Raw genomic sequence first — 20,471 nt, 5'->3', positions numbered from 1 at the left:
TTTTTTAATAAATTGTATTAATAGACCACTTACCTGTAAAACTAAGTACTTACATGTGGTTTTTCAATGTGTAAAAACCGGATGTTTTACACTTGCGCAACTCTCTAAAAATAAAGGAAATCCAAGTCGCACGCGCTGCCTGTGTAGTCGCACGCGTTCAGCCTCTTAACCCCTTGGGTCAGAGGAGAGGAAATGCCGGTTTTCCCTGCATGCGCTGTGCATGCTGAAAACTGGCAATTCCTCCGGGCACACACGTGAGTACCCCGTCCGTACTCACGCGTTGAGAGAGGAATTACTGGGCCAATATGTATGTTGTGCAGAAAGAAAGAAAAATAGTTATAAAGAAAGAAAAATAAATGTAAGAAAGCAAGAAAGAAAGACAGAAACTGTACTCACTGTTGTAATGTAGGCAACTTTGGAACAAGCACTGACCAGATTTAAATACAGAAATGTTAGAGATCGTTTATTATTGATTGATATAAGATGTAATATTTTTGATTAATTAACAGGGAGAGGGATTTGAGACCAGCTGATCAAGCGTTTGTTCTCCACCATATTACCGCCACATTTTAGTGTTTTTTTGATATTGGACGGAGATTATCTGAACAAGCGTGCCACCCACACCTTCAGCAACTTCCGACCTGGTGATATGGTTTAGCTGCAAAAGCGGCACTCTGCCACTCACTCCGTCTACTCACTGATGCCCTGTGTTTTACCCACTTCTTACCATGAAAGACCAACAGTCGCCTTTCAGTTCTGCTCGTGCAATTGTCTCTTTGGCCTGTGGGGTATCAATTAGTTCACCAAATATATAACCACAACTTGACCCCTTCACTGAGCAGTGGGTTTTACAGTACAGTACAGGTCAATTCAATATACCTTCAGCATTCTGACGCGCCTAATGCTAGTTCCTTTACTCGGTGTTCATCTCAATCATCTGCAGCTATTCACCCACTGAACCTAAAAGCACCTACTGTACCAGTACATCTCCATCTCACTAACCAACATTGATTCGCCTATAGACCCTCGTACTGCACTTCGCACTACTCCCTCGATTTCACTGACCAACTTTTTTTTGCTTGTTGTGGCCAGTACTGCCCTTTACACTACCCCTCCATCTTAATGACCAGCATTATATCACCTATTTAGCCCACCCTCGCTCTAACTCACTGACCAGCATTGACTCATCCACTGAGCCTCATACCTGAAGTTCCACTACCCGATCTATCATCAGTAACCTACACTGACTCGCCAATTGAGCCTGTAATATCGGTACCACTAACCCCATCTCACTGACCTGTAATGAGTCAATTGTTTAACCTTGTACCATTCAGCCCTCTATCCCCTCCTTCCCACTTACCAGCACTGAGTTGCCTGTTGAGCTCAGCACTTCCCTTTTAACTGGCCATCTATCACATTGAAGCGCACCTGTTGATTCTAATTCAGCCCATGCACTTGCCACGCCATCTCACTGACCAGCACTGAATCACCACTACCATATAATATTAACCATTGCATTGTGGGACTGACTAATCTGTGCAAACGGCCATGATACGATATTAATTCTAGGAATTCATATTTCATCAGCAAAAAGACCTTATTTTTTATATATCACATTTAATGGAGAAAACGCTCTCTCGATGCTTCCACCAGACAAGAGGGACACCTCATAGCAAAAAAGGAGGAAATAAGAGAACTGACCATATTCTCAGTCAAAGTGGGTGGTTTGTTAAGCAATGTATTAAACGGTCAGAGGGAGGTTCCAAGAGTACGTTTAAGCCCTAGGCTCTACAAATCGCTCCGTAAACCTCCGAGTCTCTACACTCTCTCCTCATAAAACGCCCCTTAAATTCTAACTTTTGACCAAGCTTTTAGTCTTGTGTCCTACTATCTCTTTATGTTACTGGGTGTCAAATTCAGTGTGATTCCGTTCCTGTGAAGCGCCTTGTGACATTGTTCCACGTTTATGGCGCTATGTAAATACAAGTTGTTGCTGCTGTTGTTGTTAATGAGAGAATTTCATACGTGAATCCCAGACAGCTGAAAGGAAAGGGAGTGGACAGCAGACGGGTAGTATAGAATGGGAAATTTATGGGGAAAGTTGCAGCACCTGAATAGTCTATAGGGCAATGATGGATATAAATACAATAATATGAATTATAAATTTGAGACGTTTGCATACCAGAATACAGTTTAGCAACGACGGAGGTGCTAGGCAGTGTGCCTTGGTCTGTGCTATGATATGGGTTGCAGATATAAGAATGCTCTTAATTTCATGGATGGTAGATGATGGGGGGCCGCCTGGAAGATTATTGGATGTCTTGAGATCGGAGATGAAAAGACACGGATGAGTTTTTCAGTGGTGGTTGGGATGTGGTCAAAATTAAGGCGGGAGATGTGCCAGTGGTAGATATGGAATTGTTTTCTGATTAAGCTGGTGGTACGACACCGAGTTGGAATGGGGTCAAAGAGCGGTAGGCAGATGGGAGAAATTTAAGAGAGGCCGATGTTCAGGGGTAGAGTGTAGATGCGGCAGTCTTGCATTGGTGGGTAATCACTGATAATGAGAAAAGGGATGCAGAACTGACAGCTGAATGGATTGTCTTTAGCTCAATGACTTAGAAACCCGTGAGCTCCTCGCATTGCTTAAAAATATAACGATGTTCATTGAACGATGTGCACTTCAATGAACCGTGCTCTGTAAGAGCCACCTTATCCAGAAGTCACTGATCTCAATAAGCATTTATCATTCTGGAGGTTGCACCTAAATATATCTTATTGTGAGGCCCTGGTTATCTCGGAGACTCGGCAGAATGTGTTATGCTACAGACAGAGGCTGTTACACAGGAACACTTTCCCAATAAATACTGAACATGTAAGCTGGCAATTCTAATAAACTATGGACAGCAAAATATATAGGCTGTTGATCCCAGTAAATCCCGAAAAACTCAATAATATAGCTGGTAATCCAAGTGAACCCTGATAACCCCAGATATAACGGCTGTAGTTTGCAGTAAATTACGATAAACCCATATATATATAGGCAGTTGGTCACAATAAACCCTCCTAATCACAGATGTATTGGCTGTCGACCCAGTAATCCGTCATAACCTCAGAAATATAAGCTGGCGATCCCCAATAAACCTGTTAGGAACACAGGAGCATAGCAACATAGGAACAGTAGTAGTAGCCATTCAGCACCGCGTGCCATTCAAGGGGATCACGGCTGATCCATTACCTAACTCCATTTACCGGGCTTTGCCCCATGTCCCTTGATTACTTTGGGTAACCTAAATCTATCAATATCAGATTTAAAATTAACAATTGACCCAGCGTCAAATGATTTTTGTGCAAGAGAGTTATGTGAGATACATGATTGAGTTATTTGCTGAGGTAACAGAGAGGGTGGGTGAGGGCAGTGATTGTGTTATTGTGAATATTGACTTTAAAATGTCGTTTAATAATGCTCCATATATTAGGCATCTGAGCAAATTTGAAACCCATGCAATAAAAGGGGGAGTAGCAGCATGGATATAAAGGGGGGCGAGGGATAGAAAACAGCGATTTGTGGTGAATGGCTTTTATTGCAGAATGTATAGAGGTGTAAATTGGTGTTCCCTAGGGTTCACTACTCGGACCACTGCTGTGCTTGGCATATATTAACGACATGGATTTGGGGGTATAGGCAAAATTTTGAAATTTGCAGAGGATACGAAACATGCAACAGTGAGGAAGAGAGTAAGAGACTTCAATTCATGGTGGTTGAAGTTCAATCATCACAGCCCAGGACATCGCTGCAGGATTTCCTCATGGTAGTGTCCTAGGCCCAAACATATTCAGCTGCTTCATCAATGACCCTCCCTTCAAGGTAAGGTCAGAAATGGGGATGTTCGATGATAACTGCACAGTGTTCAGCGCAATTCACAACTTCTCAGATAAAGAAGCAGTCCTAGCCCGCATGCAACATGACCAGGGCGGCATTCAGGATTGGGCTGATATGCGACAGGTAACATTTGCGCCGCAGAAGTGCGAGGCAATTACTATCTCCAACAACCGAGAGTCTAACCACCGTTCCATGACAATTAACGGTATTACCATCGGCGAATTCCCCAGCATATGTATCCTGGGGGTCACCATTGAACAGAAACTTAACTGTACCAGCCATATAAATAGTGTATCAAGAAGAGAAGGTCAGAGGGTTGGTATTCTGCGGCGAGTGTCTCACCTCCTTACTCCCCAAACACTTTCCACCATCTACAAGGGACAAACAAGATGTGTGATGGAATAATCGCCACTTGCCTGGATGAGTGCAGCTCCAACAATACGCAAGAATCTAGACACCATCCAGGACAAAGCAGCTCACTTCATTGGCACCCCATTCACCACCTTAAACATTCACTCCCTCCACCACCGGTGCACCGTGGCTGCAGTGAGTACCATTTACAAGATGCACTGCAGCAACTCGCCAAGACTTTTTCGGCAGCACCTCCCAAACCCGTGAATTCTTCCACCTAGAAGGACAAGGGCAGCAGGTGCATGGGAACAGCACCACCTCCAATTTCCCCTCCAAGTCACACACCATCCTTCATCGTCGCTGGGTTAAAATCCTGGAACTCCATCCCTAACAGCACAATGGGACTACCTTCACAACACGGACTGCAGCGGTTGAAGAAGGCGGCTCGCCACCACCTTCCCAAAGGCAATTAGGAATGGAAAACAAATGCTGGCCTTTCCAGCGACGCCCACATCCCATGAACGAATTTTAAAAAAGGAGGACATAGACAGGCTGTTGTAATGGGCGGACACATTTAGATGAAATTCAACGCTGAAAATTGTGAGTTGATATGATTTGGTAGGAAGAATAAGGCGAGATTACAAGCTAAATTGAATAATTTTACAAGGGTTAACAGACAGACATAACTGGGGGTGTTTGTGAACAATTCGTTGAAGATGGCAGAACAGGTTTAGAACGCTGTTAATAAACCATGTGTGATCCTTGTCTATATAAATAGAAGCATAATGTCCAAACGGCATGAAGTTGTGGATAAACAATATAAAATACTAGTTGGGCTGCAGCTGGAGTATTGAGTCCTATTCTGGGCGCCACACTTTCAGAAGGACATGAAGGATTTGAAGAGAGCACAGAAGAGATTTACTTCATTGGTTCCAGTGATGAACGATTGCCGTTACGTGGATAGACCAGAGAAGCTGGAGCTGTTCTCCTTAGAGCATAGACGGCTAAGAGGAAATGTGACAGAGGGTTTTAAAATCAAGAAAATGATTAGATGGAGTAAATAAACAGAAAAGACAAAGCTGAAGTGTCTGTATCCATCCTGAGAGAAGCCAGTCATCATTCAATTCGATTAATTCCAAGCGATATTAAGATACAGTTGAGGTCATTAGTTACAGCAAATGCAATGGGCTCCGACAAAACTCCGTCTGCAGCACTAAAAGCATGTGCTCCAGAAATAGCCACGCCTCGGGGAAGCTGTTCTAGTACAGCTAAAACAGTGGTATCTACCCGACAAAGTGGAAAATTGCCCAGGTATATCCTGTCCACAAGAAGTGGGACAAATGTAAAGCGGACAATTACTGCCGAATCACTCCACTCTCAATCATCACCACAAGTGATGGATGGTGTGGCTTACACACCAATTACCTGCTCCCATATTCTCAAATTGGATTCCCCCAGGACCGCTCAGCTTCAGACCTCATTAGAGCCTCTGTTGCACCATCGATTAAAGAGCTCAATTCCAATGGTGAGTTGAAGGTGACTGCCCTTGATATCATTGCATCATTTGACCGACTGTGGCATCAAGGGGCCTTCGGAAAATTGAAGTCAATGGGAATCACAGGGGCTCTCTCAACTGGCAGGATTTACACCTAGATCAAATTACGATGGTTGTGGTTGGTGGAGGCCAATCATCTCAGCTCCAGGACATCGCTGCAGGAGTACCTCAGGGCAGTGTTCTAGGCCCAAGATATTCAGCTGCTTCATCAAAGACCTTCCCTCCGTTGTAAGGTCAGAATTTGGGATGCTCAGTTCAATTCACAACTCCTCAGATAATGAAGCAGTCTGTGCCCGCATGATGGAAATCCTGGACAGCATTCAGTCGGGCTGATAAGTGGAAAGCAACATCCGTGCCCAACAAGGGAGGGGGCGGTTCTGGACTTAGTTTTAGGGAATGAAGCTGGGCAGGTAAAAGAGATCTTTAATCTAACAAACCTCATTCCAACAGTTTGCCTGGCGCAAAATTCAAAGGAGCAAGCAGGAAAGACTGTGTTGCTGTGCTTGCTGGCAGGAGGCTTGCTGCAGCTTCCCTGGTGGTCTACTGGTTAGGATTCGGCGGTCTCACCGCACTGATCAAGTGCCAAACTGAAATCAAGTTCAATCTCCAGCTGCAGGTATGGTGCTGAGCCCCAGACAAACCTGAAAATGACTAAGCGCCATGCCCGGCCTGTGGTCTCTTCGGTCCTCACTCAGTGGGCTGCTGAGCAATACAGGAAGGGCTAATGAACATCTCAATGCTCAGGTTAAGTTATCACGGCCCACAGACTCTCTGATTCCAGCCTTGCACACGTTGCTAAGTTTCAAATGAGGCATTTTTCAAACTGGCAACGAATTGATTGATAGTCGTGCCTGTGATAAGGGAAGTGTGTTAGGGAGAAGCAGTGGGCAAGAAGATTCACGGAAGACTGATAAAAACCGTGACTGTCCTGACACTGTTTAAAGTTTCAATCAGCCAGTCTTAATGATGACAGAAATCAATTCCTGCTGACTTTGAAACAGCACGCATTTCACAGAAGTCAAGGAAATTCATTTTGTATCGCTGTATGAAGAGTGATGTTGAGCAGCAGTGTGGAAAGTTGAATCAGGAGAGAGCATTACTCCGTAAGTGTGCATTGTATGGTGGTAATTCAAACAGCCCCAAAGCACACTGTTTTTTGACCAGGAATCGAACCGCGGCCGCAGCAGTAACAGCGCCGAATCCTAACCACTAGACCACCAGGGAAACTGCAGCAAGTTTCCAGCCCCGGTGGCAAAGGTGCAATGGATGTTAATCCAAATAAATCCCCCGTGAGAATTTGTGTGCATTGGCTTCCTTATAAAGTTTGTATTTTAAATGTGCGGGAAAAGCGTAAAATTATAAAAAATTTCGGATAGCCCGTACGGGGATGGAACCCGCGACATTGCTGTTAGTATCACCACCCTCTCACCAACTGAGCTAACCGACCGCAATGCTCTCGTTGGGCAGGCTCGAACCCAGCCTGGCAGATTGTCTTTTAGGCTCACACTGTGTGGCCGAGTTACGGCACAAACTTTGAACACACCACTTCGCTTAAACATTGATAACTGTTCGAATATACAACTGGGCAGTGAGTAAATCAAAAGTAACAGAAAGAGCTCTATGGTCTAACAAACCTCATTCTAAAATTTATTATCACACCACAGCCCCTCCCTCAAACACTGTCCCGGTATAAAAAGCATACGGCGGAACTCCGACTGGATTCGAACCTGCATCGGACGGTTGGAGCCGGATCCAGCATGATCCAATGTGGTTTCATTCCCATTCGTTTGGGAAACTCGGCATCAGGTGCGTAAAATCTCTGCTGATTCGCTCCTCTTGTTGTGAAGGAGAAAAAAGTAACTAAAACCTGCCGAAACCCGTGATCGAACCACGGACTTTCAAATTTTCAGTCTAACGCTTTCCTACTGAGTTATTTCGGCTTCACATCAAATGTAGTATTCTGTCGTTATTTTGGAGGATTTTCTATCCCCGGGTGGCATTGCCCCTGTCACTCATTCTCACTTCGGGCAATGTGACCAGACCAGATCTCGGAGCTCAGGTTGTGTTAATGTAAAGCTGGAGTGTTGATAAAGATACAAAGCTGACACAGCACGGGGGACCTCACCGTGTTGGACACAGCGTGAAATGCAATGGAATATTCAAATAAAGTTACAGAGCACAACACATGTGTAAAATTCCCTGTTCTTTTCTCCACGCTGATGGGTTGTGAAGGGAGAGTCGGTCCGAAGTCTCACTGAGCCGCACGGATCACGAGCCAAATCAAGTTCAATCTTCAGCTGCAGGTACGGTGCTGAGCCCCACACAGAACTGAAAATGCCCGTGGTTCTTAGTCCCTCACACAGTGGGCTAATGAGCAATACAGGAAGGGCTAATGAACATCTTAATGCTCAAATTATCATGGGCCATAGACTCTCTGATTCCAGTCTTGCACACGTTGCTAAGTTTCAAATATTGCATTTTTCATACTGGCAATGAATTGATTGATAGCCGTGCCTGTGATTATTATGTCCGTGTATAATTGAGACACGGACTGCAGGAGTTGATTATAACAAGTCTATACTGAATGGAGACAACATGGAAACTGAAACTACAGAAGCCTGCTAGGGCCTGTTATACAGGGGTGGTCACTGCCGGTTCTGCAGTCTGAGACCAGTTCTTCCCTTAAAGGTACATACATAAAAATTCCTCCCCTTTCAGATAAACAGTACATAACATTCATTTAACAACTAAATAATAACTAGTTAAAATTACAATTACGGTTGCTAGATATATTCTCGAAAAAAGTTAACAATTGCTTTTCTTTCGTGCAGCAGTGCCTTGCAAAGATTATACACATTTTACCTGGCAGGACTGCAATGCAATCTGCTCTGAGCAGTGTGAAAAAGAAGCAGAGATTTGTGAACCGATAGCCATCAAGGCAGCTGTGTGATTTGCTCAGAACCGAGGCTTAGCAGAGGGGCAAGTGGGCAAGCTGAAGTTAAGGATGAGACCAGGCCGAGACAAAGTATAATGGTGGAGACGGTAATGTTGTTGATTTTGAGAAAAGAATCTAACAACCTCTTCAGCAACGGTTCCATGGTGTAATGGTGCGCTCTCTGGACTTTGAATCCAACGATCTGAGTTCAAATCTCGGTAAAACCTGAATTCTTGTTGTCCCAGCTGCTGGAAATTTGGGACATACAAGCTTGGCATCTGCATACCAACCATCAGCTACGGGACCGTTTGTTGCCTGAATCAGTGACGGTTGATTTATTGTTCTCGACATCAGATGATAGACTCAGCATCTCATTCCCGGTTCCAAATAAGCAGGGCTGAAAGATGTGTGTTGTCCAGTGCTTCGTTTGACTGCACAGCAGATTTCTCAACATTTTCTTTGCAAGCTGCATTCGGCTGGCATAATTGTTGAAATTGAAAGCAGTGCTTCTTGAAACGTAGGCATTGCACTTCGTATTCTCGAAAAAAGTTAATAATTGCTTATCTTTCGTGCAGCAGTGCCTTGCAAAGATTACACACATTTTACCTGGCAGGACTGCAATACAAGCTGCTATGAGCAGTATGAAAAAGAAGCAGAGATTTGTGAACCGATAGCCATCAAGGCAGCTGTGTAATCTGCTCAGAACCGAGGCTTAGCAGAGGGGTAAGTGGGCAAGCTGAAGTTAAGGATGAGAGCAGGCCGAGAAAAAGTATAATGGTGGAGACGGCAATGTTGTTGATTTTGAGAAAAGAATCTAATGCGCTCTTCAGCAACGGTAGCATGGTGTAATGGTGAGCACTCTGGACTCTGAATCCAGCGATCTGAATTCAAATGTCGGTGGAAGCTGAATTCTTGTTGTCCCAGCTGCTGGAAATTTGGGACGTACAAGCTTGGTATCTGCATACCAACCATGGTTACGGGACCGTTTGCTGCATGAATCAATGATGGTTGATTTATTGTTCTCCACATCAGATGATAAGCTCAACCTCTCATTCCAGTTCCAAATAAGCGGGGCAAGAATGATGTGTGTTGTCCAGTGCTTCGTTTGACTGCACAGCAGATTGCTCAACATTTTCTTTGCAAGCTGCATTCGGCTGGCATTATTGTTGAAATTGAAAGCAGTGCTTCTTGAAACGTAGGCATTGCGCTTCGTATTCTCGAAAAAAGTTAACAATTGCTTATCTTTCGTGCAGAAGTTCCTTGCAAAGATTTTTCCACATTTTACCTGGCAGGACTGCAATACAAGCTGCTATGAGTAGTGTGAAAAAGAGGCAGAGATTTATGAACCGATAGCCATCAAGGCAGCTGTGTGATTTGCTCAGAACCGAGGCTTAGCAGAGGGGAAAGTGGGCAAGCTGAAGTTAAGGATGAGACCAGGCCGAGACAAAGTACAATGGTGGAGACGGTAATGTTGTTGATTTTGAGAAAAGAATCTAATTACCTCTTCAGCAACAGTTCCATGGAGCAATGGTGAGCACTCTGGGCTTTGAATCCAGCGATCCGAGTTTAAATCTCAGTGGAACCTGAATTCTTGTTGTCCCAGCTGCTGAAAATTTGGAACATACAAGCTTGGCATCTGCATACCAACCACAGTTACTGGACCGTTTGCTGCCTGAATCAATGACGGTTGATTTATTGTTCTCGACAGCAAATGATAGGCTCAACCTCTCGTTCCCAGTTCCAAATAAGCGGATAAGCGGGGCAGAAAGATGTGTGTTGTCCAGTGCTTCGTTTGACTGCACAGCAGATTGCTCAACATTTTCTTTGCAAGCTGCATTCGGCTGGCATAATTGTTGAAATTGAAAGCAGAGCTTCTTGAAACGTAGGCATTGCACTTCGTATTCTCGAAAAAAGTTAACAATTGCTTTTCTTTCGTGCAGCACTGCCTTGCAAAGATTATACTCATTTTACCTGGCAGGACTGCAATACAAGCTGCTATGGGCAGTGTGAAAAAGAGGCAGAGATTTGTGATCCGATAGCCATCAAGGCAGCTGTGTGATTTGCTCATAACCGAGGCTTAGCAGAGGGGCAAGTGGGCAAGCTGAAGTTAAGGATGAGACCAGGCCGAGACAAAGTATAATGGTGGAGACGGTAATGTTGTTGATTTTGAGAAAAGAATCTAACAACCTCTTCAGCAACGGTTCCATGGTGTAATGGTGCGCTCTCTGGACTTTGAATCCAACGATCTGAGTTCAAATCTCGGTAGAATCTAAATTCTTGTTGTCCCAGCTGCTGGAAATTTGGGACAGACAAGCTTGGCATCTGCATACCAACCATCGTTACTGGACCGTTTCTTGCCTGAATCAATGACGGTTGATATATTGTTCTCGACATCAGATGATAGGCTCAGCATCTCATTCCCAGTTTCAAATAAGCGGGGCAGAAAGATGTGTGTTGTCCAGTGCTTCGTTTGACTACACAGCAGATTTCTCAACATTTTCTTTGCAAGCTGCATTCGGCTGGCATAATTGTTGAAATTGAAAGCAGAGCTTCTTGAAACGTAGGCATTGCACTTCGTATTCTCGAAAAAAGTTAACAATTGCTTTTCTTTCGTGCAGCACTGCCTTGCAAAGATTATACACATTTTACCTGGCAGGACTGCAATACAATCTGCCATGAGCAGTGTGAAAAAGAGGCAGAGATTTGTGAACCGATAGCCATCAAGGCAGCTGTCTGATTTGCTCAGAACCGAGGCTTAGCAGAGGGGCAAGTGGGCAAGCTGAAGTTAAGGATGAGACGAGGCCGAGACAAAGTATAATGGTGGAGACGGTAATGTTGTTGATTTTGAGAAAAGAATCTAATGGCTTCTTTAGCAACGGTTTCATGGTGTAATGGTGAACCCTCTGGACTCTGAAGCCAGCGATCTGCGTTCGAACCTCAGTGGAACCTGAATTCTTGTTGTCCCAGTTGCTGGAAATTTGGGACATACAAGGTTGGCATTTGCATACCAACCACGGTTACTGGACCGTTTGCTGCCTGAATCCATGACGGTTGATTTATTGTTCTCGACAGCAAATGATAGGCTCAACCTCTCATTAACATTTTCTTTGCAAGCTGCATACGGCTGGCATAATTGTTGAAATTAAAAGCAGTGCTTTTTGAAATGTAGGCGTTGCACTTCGTATTCTCGAAAAAAGGTAACAATTGCTTTTCTTTCGTGCAGCAGTGCCTTGCAAAGATTATAGTCATTTTACCTGGCAGGACTGCAATACAAGCTGCTATGAGCAGTGTGAAAAAGAAGCAGAGATTTGTGAACCGATCGCCATCAAGGCAGCTGTGTAATTTGCTCATAACCGAGGCTTAGCAGAGGGGCAAGTGATCAAGCTGAAGTTAAGGATGAGACCAGGCCGAGACAAAGTATAATGGGGGAGATGGTAATGTTGTAGATTTTGAGAAAAGAATCTAATGAGCAATACAGCAAAGGTTCCATGGTGTAAGTGTGAGCACCCTGGGCTTTGAATCCAGTTGATTACGAGTTCGAATCTCGGTGGAGCCTGAATTCTTATTGTCCCAGCTGCTGCAAATTTGTGACATACAAGGTTGGCATCTGCATACCAACCACGGTTACTGGACCGTTTGCTGCCTGAATCAATGACGGTTGATTTATTGTTCTCGACATCAGATTATAGGTTCAACCTCTCATTCCCAGTTCCAAATAAGTGGGTCAGAAAGATGTGTGTTGTCCAGTGCTTCGTTTGACTGCGCAGCAGATTGCTCAACATTTTCTTTGCAAGCTGCATTCGGCTGGCATAATTGTTGAAATTGAAAGCAGTGCTTCTTGAAACGTAGGCATTGCACTTCGTATTCTCGAAAAAAGTTAATAATTGCTTATCTTTTGTGCAGCAGTGCCTTGCAAAGATTATACTCATTTTACCTGGCAGGACTGCAATATAGGCTGCTATGGGCTGTGTGAAAAAGAGGCAGAGATTTGTGAACCGATAGCCATCAAGGGAGCTGTGTGATTTGCTCAGAACCGAGGCTTAGCAGAGGGGCAAGCAGGCAAGCTGAAGTTAAGGATGAGACCAGGCCGAGACAAAGTACAATGGTGGAGACGGTAATGTTGTTGATTTTGAGAATAGAATCGAATGAATTCTTTGGCAACAGTTCCATGGTGTAATGGTGAGCCCTCCGAACTTTGAATCTAACCAATCCGAGTTCAAATCTCGGTAGAACCTGAATTCTTGTTGCCCCAGCTGCTGGAAATTTGGGACATACAAGCTTGGCATCTGCATACCAACCACATTATTGGACCGTTTGCTGCCTGAATCAATGACGGTTGATTTATTGTTCTCAACATCAGATGATAGGCTCAACATCTCATTCCCCGTTCCAAATAAGCGGGGCAGAAAGATATGTGTTGTCCAGTGCTTCGTTTGACTGCACAGCAGATTGCTCAACATTTTCTTTGCAAGCTGCATTCGGCTGGCATAATTGTTCAAATTGAAAGCAGTGCATCATGAAACGTAGGCATTGCACTTTGTACTCTCGAAAAAAGTTAACAATTGCTTTTCTATCATGCAACATTGCCTTGCAAAGATTATACACATTTTACCTGGCAGGACTGCAATACAAGCTGCTATGAGCAGTGTGAAAAAGAAGCAGAGATTTGTGAACTGATAGCCATCAAGGCAGCTGTGTGATTATCTCAGAACCGAGGCTTAGCAGAGGGGCAAGTGGACAGGCTGAAGTGAAGGATGAGACCAGGCCGAGACAAAGTATAATGGTGGAGATGGTAATGTTGTTGATTTTGAGAAAAGAATGTAACAACCTCTTTGTGATGAAATATTCCATTCATCACTCATCAGTATTTCTCTGCCTGTGACTGTGGCTGGTTTCAGTTTCATTTCCATTGTATTGTACTGTGTGTAGGGCTCCGCCCATACCTGGCTCCTATGTAGGCTGGCCCAGCCTGCAGCACATCCAGTACGGCAGACCTCTGGATGGAAGATACATTCTCCTCTGTGTGTTACCTTCTAAGTCAATAAAAGCCTTGTTTTGTTTCGCTAACATCGAGTCTCGGATTTATTGAGGCACATCAATTTTATTGACTTAATTTTCAACACAATGGATCAACTCTTGAAACCCGAACGTTTGGATTTGGACCAGCATGCTTCGGACAAATCGGCATGCTTCGGACACTGGTTTATGTGTATGGAATTCTTCCTGGACAATTCCGCAGCCGTCAAAGACGCTACGGACGCTGCGAGTATGAAACTCGGAATTCTGCGGAATTGGGTAAGCCACCGGGTTTACCCCCTCATCCAAGACGCCGACACGTACCCGGCCGCCTGCGACATCTTAAAGGCGCATTACCAGCAGCCTATGAATGAGGTGTTTGCTAGGCACCTGCTCGCTACTCGCGCACAGCGACCTGGGGAATTGGTGGAGGAGTTCCTAGGCACCCTGAAAACGCTTGGCAAAGACTGCAAGTGCCAAGATGTAAAAGCCGCAGTGTACACTGACGAGCTTGTTTGCGATGCCTTTATCACAGGCCTCAGCTCCACTTACATCCGGCAGAGACTGCTGGAAAAAACGGGATTGGACCTGAAACAGGCTGCGGACACAGCACGATCCCTGGATGTGGCCCAGAGAAACTCGGACGCCTACTCTTCAGCCCGCGCCGTCCACGCCGCCACGTGTGCACCAAGGGCACCGCCATCTTGGAAGGCATCTTCCCCGCCCGGCAGCCCGACAACGTCGGGGCCCCGCTCTCCCCCCAGATGCCCTACGACAGCCGCGACGTGTCGGGGACACAACTGCTACTTCTGCGGGCAGCCGAAGCACACCAGAAACCTGTGCCCGGCGAAAGGCACCACCTGCTTTAAGTGTGGTAAGAAGGGGCACTTCGGGAAGGTGTGCAGAGGGAACCCCGCCGGAAAACCCACCACCGCCGTGTGTGCACTGTGGGAGCGGCCATCTTGGACGCCATCTTGCCCGACCTCGTGGGGTCCGCCATCTTGTGAGCAGACAGCGTGGACGCCATCTTGTCTCGATCAGGGCCCTACAGTGGCATCGGTCACAGTGGACCAGACCAGGCTGCACCCGCTATCCAAATCAATGGTGGACATCGAGGTAAACGGGTGCAGGGTTAAATGTTTAATTGTCAGTGGAAGCACGGAGAGTTTTATCCACCCTGAACTGGTACAACAACTCTCCCTAAAGGTGGTCCCTACTCGGGGTACCAACTCTATGGCTGATAAAACCCAGACAGCGACCATTATGGGTTACTGCACGGTACAATTGTCCGTTAATGGAACTGTATACGATAATTTTAAAGTATTAATCATGAAGAATCTACGTGCGAGCGTGATCTTGGGCCTGGATTTCCAGTGCTACCACCAAAGCATCACGCTCAATTACGGTGGGTTCCAGCCGCCCCTCACAGTGTGCGGTGTGGCTACCCTGAAGGTAAAGCCGCCTTCGCTATTCGCGAACCTTACCCCTAACTGCCGGCCAATAGCGACCAAAAGCAGGAGGTACAGCTGGGAGGACAAGCGGTTTAACGCGACCGAGGTAGACAGGTTCCTGAAAGAGCGCATTATTGAACGCAGCAATAGCCCGTGGCGCGCCCAAGTGGTGGTGGTAAAGGGTAGCGAGAAGAAACGGATGGTAATCGACTATAGCCAAACGATCAACAGGTACACCCAACTAGACGCCGACCCGCTACCCCACATATCAGAAATGGTGAACCAAATCGCCCAATACCGGGTGTTCTCCAGCATCGACCTCAAGTCAGCGTACCACCAGCTCCCTATCAGACCTGAGGACCGCCCGTACACCACCTTCGAGGCGAACGGACGCCTCTACCAATTACTCAGAGTCCCCTTTGGGGTGACGAATGGGGTCTCTGTCTTCCAGAGGTCGATGACCACCACTTGCAGGCAACCTTCCACTACCTCGACAACGTCACCATCTGCGGTCACAACCAGCAGGATCATGACTCGAACCTCGAGAGGTTCCTGAAAACAGCACAAAAACTCAACCTCACCTACAAGGAGGACAAGTGCGTTTACAACACCACGCGCCTCTGCATACTAGGCAGCGTGGTGGAGAATGGGGAAATTGGACCAGGCCCGACCGATTGCGCCCCCTACGGGAGCTGCCCCTGCCCAACACTCCCAAAGCCCTGAAAAGGTGCCTGGGGTTATTTACTTATTATTCCCAATGGGTCCCCAACTACTCCGACAAAGCCCGCCCCCTCTTGAAAGCATCCTCTTTTCCGCTCTCTGCTGAGGCCCATGCCGCCTTCAAAAGCATTAAGCAGGATATTGAGCGGGCCACGCTACAGGCAGTGGACGAGAACACTCCCTTTCAAGTGGAAAGTGATGCGTCTGACTTTGCCTTGGCGGCCACCCTCAACCAGGCGGGGCGGCCCGTAGCTTTCTTCTCGAGGACCCTCCAGGGGCCTGAGATCAGACACTCCTACATAGAAAAAGAGGCCCAAGCCATCGTGGAGGCAGTGCGCCACTGGCGCCACTACCTAGCCGGCAAACGCTTCACCCTACTTACCGACCAGCGGTCGGTAGCGTTTATGTTCAATAATAAACAGAGGGGGAAGATTAAAAATGATAAGATTCTTTGGTGGCGGATCGAGCTCTCCACCTTCGATTATGACATCATTTACCAGCCAGGGGCCCTTAACGAATCCCCCGCCGCCCTCTCATGAGGGGTGTGTGCCAGCGCCACCGGGGATCGGCCACAGACCCTCCACAATGACCTCTGCCACCCAGGGGTCATGCGGCTGTTCCACTTCATAAAGTCCCGCAACTTACCCTACTCGATTGAGGAAGTTCAGTCACTGACCAGGAACTGTCGCAATTGCGCTGACTGCAAGCCTCGGTTCTACCGTCCAGATAGAGCCCACTTAATCAAAGCTACACGGCCCTTTGAGCGGCACAGCTTAGATTTCAAGGGCCCCCTCCCATCCGTCGACCGCAATGTTTACTTCCTGAACATTGTGGACGAATACTCTCGTTTCCCATTCGCCTTCCCCTGCCCAGACATGACCAGCGCCACGGTCATTAAATGCCTCAACAGCCTGTTCTGCCTGTTCGGTATGCCGAGCTACATCCATACGGATAGGGGGGCGTCCTTCAGGAGTGAAGAGCTACGCCAGTACATGCTGTCCAGGGGGATCGCCACGAGCCGTACCACCAGCTATAACCCCCGGGGTAACGGTCAAGTGGAGCGAGAGAACGGGACAGTATGGAAAGCAGTCACTCTAGCCCTAAGGACCAAAGGCCTCCCTATCTCCCGCTGGCAGGAAGTCCTCACAGATGTGCTCCATTCGATACGGTCGCTATTGTGTACTGCCACTAATGCCATGCCTCACGAGCGAATGTTTGTCTTTCCCCGGAAATCCACCTCAGGCATATCCATGCCATCATGGCTCTCCACCCCAGGTCCGGTATTCGTGCGAAGGCATGTGAGGGGCCACAAGACGGACCCTCTCGTGGAGTCAGTGCACCTACTCCACGCCAACACCCAATACGCGTATGTCCGGCACGCCAACGGATGGGAGGACACCGTGTCCATAAAAGACGTCCCCCCAGCCGGTAACGACAACAACCACGACTACAGCAGCAACAACGACCACAGCAACTCTTACCCACCCACTACTCTTTCATCACCCCCGGAAGAACATCGACCAACGGTACCCCCACCAACTACCCCTTCAACAACCCTGGCGGCACCCCCGGCAGAGACCCAGGAGGCCACCGGGGACACCCAGCCAACACCTGCGGCACCACAACAGCCACGTCGGTCGCAGAGGACTATCAAACCCCTGAACAGACTAAATCTATAGAAGGGGTGAATGTGATGAAATATTCCATTCATCACTCATCAGTATTTCTCTGCCTGTGACTGTGGTTGGTTTCAGTTTCATTTCCATTGTATTGTACTGTGTGTAGGGCTCCGCCCATACCTGGCTCCTCTGTAAGCTGGCCCAGCCTGCAGCACATCCAGTACGTCAGACCTCTGGATGGAAGATACATTCTCCTCTGTGTGTTACCTTCTAAGTCAATAAAGGCCTTGTTTTGTTTCGCTCACATCGAGTCTCGGATTTATTGAGGCACATCACTCTTCAGCAACGGTTCCATGGTGTAATGGTGAGCACTCTGGGCTTTGAATCCAGCGATCTGCGTCCGATTCTCGGTGGAACCGGAATTCATGTTGTCCCAGCTGCAGGAAGTTTGTGACATACAAGGTTGGCATTTGCATACCAACCACGGTTACTGGACCGTTTGCTGCCTGAATCAATGACGGTTGATTTATTGTTCGCAACAGCAAATGATAGGCTCAACCTCTCATTCCCAGTTCCAAATAAGCGGGGCAGAAAGATGTGTGTTGTCCAGTACTTCGTTTGACTGCACAGCAGATTGCTCAACATTTTCTTTGCAAGCTGCATTCGGCTGGCATAAATGTTGAAATTAAAAGCAGTGCTTCTTGAAATGTAGGCATTGCACTTCGTCTTCTCGAAAATAGGTAACAATTGCTTTTCTTTCGTGCAGCAGTGCCTTGCAAAGATTATACTAATTTTACCTGGCAGGACTGCAATACAAGCTGCTATGAGCAGTGTGAAAAAGAAGCAGAGATTTGTGAACCGATAGCCATCAAGGCAGCTGTGTGATTTGCTCAGAACCGAGGCTTAGCAGAGGGGCAAGTGGGCAAGCTGAAGTTAAGGATGAGACCAGGCTGAGACAAATTATTATGGTGCAGATGGTAATGTTGTTGATTTTGAGAAAAGAATCTAATGAATTCTTCAGCATCTGTTCCATGGTGTAATGGTGAGCCCTCTGAATCCAGCGATCCGAGTTCAAATCTTGGTGAAACCTGAATTCTTGTTGTCCCAGCTGCTGGAAATTTAGGACATACAAGCTTGGCATCTGTTTACCAACCACGGTTACTGGACCGTTTGCTGCCTGAATCAATGATGGTTGATTTATTGTTCTCGACATCAGATGATAGGCATCAATCTCTCATTCCCAATTCCAAATAAGCGGGGCAAGAAAGATGTGTGTTGTCCAGTGCTTCGTTTGACTGCACAGCAGATTGCTCAACATTTTCTTTGCAAGCTGCATTCGGCTGGCATATTTGTTGAAATTGAAAGCAGTGCTTCTTGAAATGTAGGCATTGCACTTCGTATTCAAGAAAAAAGTTAACAATTGCTTTTCTTTCGTGCAGCAGTGCCTTGCAAAGATTATACTCATTTTACCTGGCAGGACTGCAATACAGGCTGCTATGAGCAGTGTGAAAAAGAAGCAGAGATTTGTGAACCGATAGCCATCAAGGCAGCTGTGTGATTTGCTCAGAACCGAGGCTTAGCAGATGGGTAAGTGGGCAAGCTGAAGTTAAGGATGAGACCAGGCCGAGACAAAGTATAATGGTGGAGACGGTAATGTTGTTGATTTTGAGAAAAGAATCTTATGAACTCTTCAGCAACGGTTCGATCACCGTATGGGCTATCAGAATATTTTCATCATTTTACGGTTTTTCATAACATTTGAAATATAAAATTTATAAGGGAACAAATCCTAACCGTATCTCACGGGGGAATTATTTGGATGAACATCCATTGCACCTTTGACACCAGGGTGGAGGGAGACATAGACCATAGAATCATAGATTGATACGGCACAGAAGGAGGCCATTCGGCCCATCAAGTCTGCACTGTTACATTGAAAGAGCTCTCCAATTAGTCCCACTCACCTGCTCTTTCCTCACAGCCCTCCAAATTTCTCCTTATCATTATTCCCCTTTTGAAAGTTACTATTCAATCTGCTTCCACCGCCCATTCAGGCAGCGCATTCCCAATCAGAATAACTCACAGCGTAAAAAAATTCTCCTCATCTCCCCTCTGGTTCTTTTCCCGGTTATCCTCAATTGGTGTCCTCTGGTTACCGACCCTCCTGCCACTGGAAACAGTGTCTCCTTATTTACTCTATCAAAACCCCTTGAAATTTTGAAAACCTCTATTAAACTTCTTCTTAACCATCTGAGGAAAAGAATCCCAGCTTCTCCAGTCTCTCCACATAACTGAAGTCTCTCATCCCTGGGACCACTCTGAGACTTCTAACCGAGGCTCCCGCTCTGTGTATCTGTTGCTCTCTCTTTGTCTCTATCTGTCTCTCTCTCTCTGTCTATTGCTCTTTCTATGTCCGTCTCTTTCTCACTCTATTCACAGCTGGACTGTTGCTCTGACAGATTCTGTATATGTTAATATAGTTGTGAAAGATGTCATGCGGGAGACCAATGGTTCAATTCCCCAACAGGGCAGATGATTTTTAACATCCCCAATTATAAACCGTTGGACATCACCTTAAAATGCTCCTTTTTGAACAGAAAAAATTAACTAAATGATTTTTAAAAGCTGTACTGGCATATGAAGAAATGTATAACAATTTCCTGCAACATTTCCTCGTTAGTATAGTTTCCCTCTCCCTTTTGTGTGGGGCACGGTGGAGGGAGAGAGGGACAGCGCAAATGAGATTAACAGGGTTATGCACAAATCGCTGGGGTTTGGGACTAAGCACGACTTCTCTTTCAAAGAGACAGCACAGGCACGATGGGCCGAATGGCCTCCCAATGTAATGCAAGCCTCCGTAAATCAATGAAACTCAGATGGATATCTGAGACATACACACACAAAGAGACACATGTCTGTGTCTGTGTGTGTTTGAGCATTT

The sequence above is a fragment of the Somniosus microcephalus genome, unplaced genomic scaffold (assembly GCF_052327205.1).
Source record: "Somniosus microcephalus isolate GS21.2 unplaced genomic scaffold, FLI_Smic_1.0 unresolved_chr4, whole genome shotgun sequence".
Taxonomy (NCBI): domain Eukaryota; kingdom Metazoa; phylum Chordata; class Chondrichthyes; order Squaliformes; family Somniosidae; genus Somniosus; species Somniosus microcephalus.
Note: the sequence above shows the minus strand (reverse complement) of the source record.